The sequence below is a fragment of the Lampetra planeri genome, chromosome 19 (genome assembly GCF_965212315.1).
Source record: "Lampetra planeri chromosome 19, kcLamPlan1.2.h2, whole genome shotgun sequence".
NCBI classification, from domain to species: Eukaryota; Metazoa; Chordata; class Hyperoartia; order Petromyzontiformes; family Petromyzontidae; genus Lampetra; species Lampetra planeri.
The window spans coordinates 11,398,551-11,404,550 of NC_136125.1; positions in this window are offsets into that span (position 1 = coordinate 11,398,551).

Below are 6,000 nucleotides of genomic sequence, written 5' to 3' on the forward strand. Positions count from 1 at the left end.
CACATGAAGAGAAAACATTCGTCAAAAAACTGTGCGCCGATAGCTCGGCAAACCTACTTGCTGTACTGCCCTTCTGCATGCACCTCGTTGCCACAGCATATAGAAGTGTCGCACAAGAACAGAACTTGATCTGCAAAATGTGTCGAGGAGGAGAACACCGGCCCTTGTGGTTAACTGTAGGTGAGACGAAGTATGGGGTGGTGGTGGGTGGAGGTTGGAGGAGACAACTCTGTTGACCAGACTACGAAACTTGACAAACAAATGAACTCGAGGCCTTAACAATAGACACAAGCAAACACCGCCGTACAACTGATGGCCAAAGTCGTGCAGTTTAAGCGCTAGCAGCATCGAGCACCTTCGAGCTCTGCGTGTTTGCAGAAGGAGACGTTTACTTTTATTTTATTTTCTTTGCCGATGTTGACCACGTGTGGTTTTCTTTGGCACTCACGGTCCCCGTGGCAGACAACACGCCTTCCTTCTTCCCAGAAATCTGGCGTGAGTGCTCCTTATTTTTCGCATCAGTGGCTACAGTATTTACCGCGACCTCTGCGCTGGTTGCAAGTCCTCTCCGCGTGCCCGCTTTAGGAATAGAATGCAAACTCAGGTGGGGATATGGATTTTTTTTGGTTGGGATTCGTTCCAGGGGAAAGAGTGCGACGTGGTGTCTGCTTGCCGCGAGGATTTTCCAGCTGTGCACTCAGCAGTGATGAAAGGGAAACACAAAAAGGCCACAGTTTTAACAGAAGACTTAAAATAACTACCTTCAGCATCATGAGTATCTCTGATGCTGTTATTAAGGCTGGGAATGGCGAAAACAACGGGCGATGAGGCCACCAGCATCATACCTCCGATTAGCACGGTTGGCTACGTGCGGTGCAAAAGAAGTTCAACGTAAAAAAACACCTGCTTTTGTTTTTGTTGTCGTTCCAGTATTTATATCAACACAAGTTACACGTGCGATCGGGTTCTCATCTAAGGCCGCGTTACCTTAGGAGAGGCACAGGGCCAGAGCTGCTGTTGGATCTCCGGCTCGGAGACCTGGAACAGGCTACAGGCAGATGCTTGAGTCCTGTTATTGATGTCCGAGCCAGTTTTGCAACAGACCCAGAAGAGTGGTGTTCCACAGAGCTCGCGATACGTGACCAGGGCGCATTCGTGATTGACAGGAATCTTAAGAGTGCACGACAACAAATGTCCACACTTAATTACTTAGAGGGCAGGTTCAGATCCCACTCGGCAGTGATGGGAACGTGACTGGGAATGAACCCCAGGTTGCTGGCATAACAGCGCAGTGCAGAAACCATTGCACCGCCGTCTGCACTCAAAGATCTCCCCACGTAGCCCTGTAAACCGTTGAGGAAAGTGCTGTTGCAAGCCACCCTATGCGGCCAGAGCCACCTTTGTCTCTGCTAATGTTTACACGACACGTCGGGTACTTATTCAAGCGGGAGCAATATGCGGGGAGGTGACCAGAACCAGTACAGATATCCCTCGCCACCGCTGTTAGCCGTGGTTGGGAATGAAACCAGGTCACACCGGGGCTCAGAGCTCCCTTGCACGCACACCCACGCAGTATGACGCGCGGTGTATGTTCTGGTAACATCAGACGGTATTATAGTCGTGTCTTTCACCGTACGCAAAACTATTTTGCCGTCATCACATGTCACCACTATCGTCCTCGCAAAAAGATACTTCTGTGTCTTATCAGGAAGAGACCCGCTTCTCTCTTGTCATGGTTAACGGAAGATAGTCGTCGCAGGTGGGACCAACACTAAAAGTGTCTCCATCTAAAACCGAGTACAAAGGCGCGCTTTGTAATGCCGATGGAGACCTTGCAACCACAGCTGCTACACAAAAAACCCGTGACCAGGGCCACGTAGAAATCTGCGGAAGGCAGTTTGCAACTCCGATGAGACTTACAATACCTGTTGCACGCACACACACGCGCACACACGCGCACACACGCGCACCAAGCACGCGCACAAAAGAATGTTCCCGACTCGTATTTCAAAATTATTTCAGCACGCATTCATGTCGGTTGCTTCATTTTCATTTCCATGCTGAGAAGTGTCAGCGGACCAGCACCGGGAATAGAATGAGCATCGACACCGTCGAGTTCAAGTCAGAGCTGACGAGAAGACAAATCAGTAGAAATGCAACAATGCAATGGGTTCAAATCGATGAATATCGATTGGCAAGGCCCACGAAAACACCAATCGAATAGCTTGTGTAAGAATTGATGATTGTATATTTGTGTGTGCGTACGAATGAGACAAAGAAACTGTGCGAATGCTGAGACGGTTAAAAAAAAATCGAAGCAAAAAGAATCGATTGTTGAATCAAATTGGGGGACCCCCTAAAGTTTGACAATTAATCGAATCTGCCCGAGGTGGCGAGTGAACCCCCGACAAGTGACAGGCGGATCAACATTTCCTGTAAATAGCACAGCAGTTGTGAAACAAACCACACTTTATGAAAAGTGAGACGGAGGCTCATTGAGATGAAAAGTCTTTGTTTTCTCTCTCCCAAGGGAGAGCTCATGCGGTACAGAACACATGACATACAGAACCAACCGCACACGGAGATCGAGAACAAACACAAGTATGAAACATTAAGCAATAAAACCTGAATAAAGTGGAGAAGCTGATTTATAAGGTGTAGAACAGACCTAATAATTCAGAAAAAAACACATTTTAAAATTAGGCAGAAGTTACGATTTAAACGCGCTTAGATTCATATGCACAAGTGAGAAAGACGAAAATAGAACCAAAGGGCCGAATTGACAAATTAAATCAGTGACTGGGAGGGAAATGGTGAGTGTGAATGTATAGTATGATGGAGCTCTTTGGCACCGTACCTAGCCCACGGCGCTAATCGGAGGTACGGGGGAAGGACAACAAACTAATCACAACCAAGTAATGCCTCTTCATTCGTGTGCGACAGATGCAATGCTTTTTCCACACATGGGAAACATTGTGGGAAAGGGAACCGACTACCAGGCAACACTGAATGTTATTATTTTCAGGGAATGCAGTATCTGAAAAGGGTAACTGCCTGAAGTATAGCCTGCTATAGATGACTTTATTCATATCGCAGTGGTAGTTCAACAATTGATGATGGTAAAGTGTTCTTCGGATGGAGCAGTGGTTCAGTGGTTAGTGCACTGCACAACGAAGCTGGCTACCTAAGTTTGATTTCCAGCCCGTGGCTAGCATCAGTGGCCAGTGATATCTTATCTGTACGAACAAAACATTTTGAAGTATGGTCAAACAATATTTCATGACCATTGCAGTGTGTGGGCGGAGGACTGGGACGTGGGGGGGGGTGTTTACCCAGCAGGGGTTTTCCAACGCGCTGTACATTACGATGGTTATTATTCAAGTCTCTTCAGCCCGGGCACTGAGGCCATTGCTGCTTCAACGTGCACCGCATTGCAACGCCGCCGTCCTCGCTAGGGCACAACCACGGCACGCTCCTCCGCTGCAGGTTGGTCACGCTTGGTGATCTGCCGCAGCTGCCGCAGCTGCCTTTAATGCGGTGCCACGCGTCGCTGGCGATGGCAACAAAGGTCTGCAGAAGCCGCAGATCACAGCGGATAGCGCCGGGGCGGAGTGCGGAAGAGGTGCCGTGCATGCCGAGAGGTCCTCGGTGACACCGTCTCTGGCTGCCAGAGAGTTTTTTCCTCTTCTTTTTCTTCTTCTGCTGTTGCTTCAGATCATTGAGATTACCGCCACGCGCGCTACAAAGCCACAATGGGAGGCCGCGTTGAGGCCACGAACCAGAAAAAAATCGAGAGAAGAAAGCCTTTGAACGGCAATCACGGCTGCAAAGCCAATTTTGAACGGTTCCAAAAAACAATCCTTTCCATTTACCACGAGGGGTTAAGTAAACTAAAACATTTTAATATTTTTTGTGGTTTGGAAATGTCATTTTGTTGAGTGTATCGTGCGAGGATTTTTCCTTCACATCACGCCGAAGCCTTTCTCCAACACTCAAGTATGATTCACTGCGGTCACGCGTTTCGTATGATGCAATGACCCTCAGGGGAGTAGCGCTGGCCCAGTGGGTTGGCACACATAGTGCCACGAACCTTAGTTCCTTAGTTCAATTCCTGGCCATGGTTTACATCAGTGGTGAATAAATATCTGAAACAGTCCTGGACCTTAATTCTAGATTTGAAGTTTTCGTGACGGCAAAGGTCCATACTCTTTTGTTTTTTCGGTAATGTCACGTAGGTAAAAAAGAGAAAATAAATTAAATCACATGATGACGGTTGCTTGTGTTGCTTCCGAAACGTCGTTATTTAATTTATTTTCTCTCTTTTACCGACGTGACTTTACCGAAAAAACCAAGAGTACAGTCCTAGACCCTCTCCCGTCACTGACCAACGTGGCGAGGTTAAGATCAAACAACTCTCATAACCAATACGGTATAGGGATGCCTCCATCCAGCGGTGGATGGACAAAGGGTTGTAAATTATTATTATTGTTATTATTTTAAATGACACACATTTTAACGTATACATTATATTAACAGTACCTCTTTATTTGCCGAGTAAATCCTCAAGAGTCTCAATACTTTTTTTCCAGAAAAAGCCTGTTTTATAAGAACAATAATTTACGGGGTGTTTATAAATTAGAACATCTGCAAATGCTGTACAAGGCAACCGTATAAACATAAAGTGCACAGAAAGTAAAAACAAAAACACGAGCTGGGCAGTTTGAGCAGCAGGGTGACATCACGCACGGGGCAGTCTCAACCACCGCAACCCCTACGCACCGCGAGTGACATCACCAGGGGTCTATGGTGGCTTGCCTGGTCCTGAATTACTACCCTTTCTACCTCTCACCAACGACGCTTGGGGGGGGATGTTTGGCCAATTCTTGAATATTTTTGTACAGGTGGACTGCACGATACTTGGCTCGAATGCAAAGAAATATAAGCGCCTCGTGGCCCTAAAAAAATCCACTGCAGCTGGCACCACAGTGATTGTAAACGTCAGTATCGCAGAGTTGTGTGGTTTGTGATCATTCTGTGCCGTGTTTACCACATGGAGCATCGTCCCCCTGAATGCCACTTGCCCAGGTGTCGAGATGTTATCACCCTCGCCTGGTATGCAGGAGGTCGTGGATTCAATCCTGACCCCTGTATATTTGAATATTCTTGCATAGGGTATCTATTCGGTGTTTGACCATCTCTAAATTAGTTTTATTGTCAAAAATGGTCAAACCTATGTAAATTGTTCATGCTGTATATTTGGAGTTTGCGTGTCTCTCTCCCCGTGGTTGAGTGGATTTTACTCCGGGTCCTCCGGTGTTCCCCTCCACATTTAGAATCAACATCACGCATTTAGAGTATTTGGATATTTTAAATTTCCACATCATAAGCCACTTCGTTGAACTATCATTTGTGGCCAAGTCGCCTCTGCAAAAGAGCTATAACCGCTCTGTGAGCCTTAACTCGTAAAATAAAAAAAGTTTCGCTTTAGTTTGCCCAGCTTTCAGTAGAATCCATCACCTGCCTAGGGACTCTTTGGTGCAACGAACAAATCTCGGGCAACGGAGAGCAGCGTGCCCGTTCATCGATCTACACGCACGAGAGCGAGCTGTCGCCACCAAATTAATGAATTAATTTGACAGGAAAATGCGCGTAATCCAACTGTGTAGTGTAGCAAGGTTTAAGGAAAGCGAAAAAAAAACACCAATATTTATTGCATGTGCACTTGCCTCATACTCGATGCGTATTTTCTTAAAATGCGTTTTTCTGGCTGCCGAACGGAGTTTCGCGTTTTTGTTTTTTGTTTGCAACAATGGAAACGATTTGGCTCGTTCACGTTGTAATGCTGCCAATTAGAAGGAAATTAAGATGAGGCGCAGGCCTTGAAGTGGAAACTTGCTGCCGCTCGCCTACTTTTATTGTGCCGCCAATGCATATTTGGCCAAACGTTAAACCAATAAACAGTGCAAGCCCCATCGGTGAAAAGTTACCAAAAAAACATTT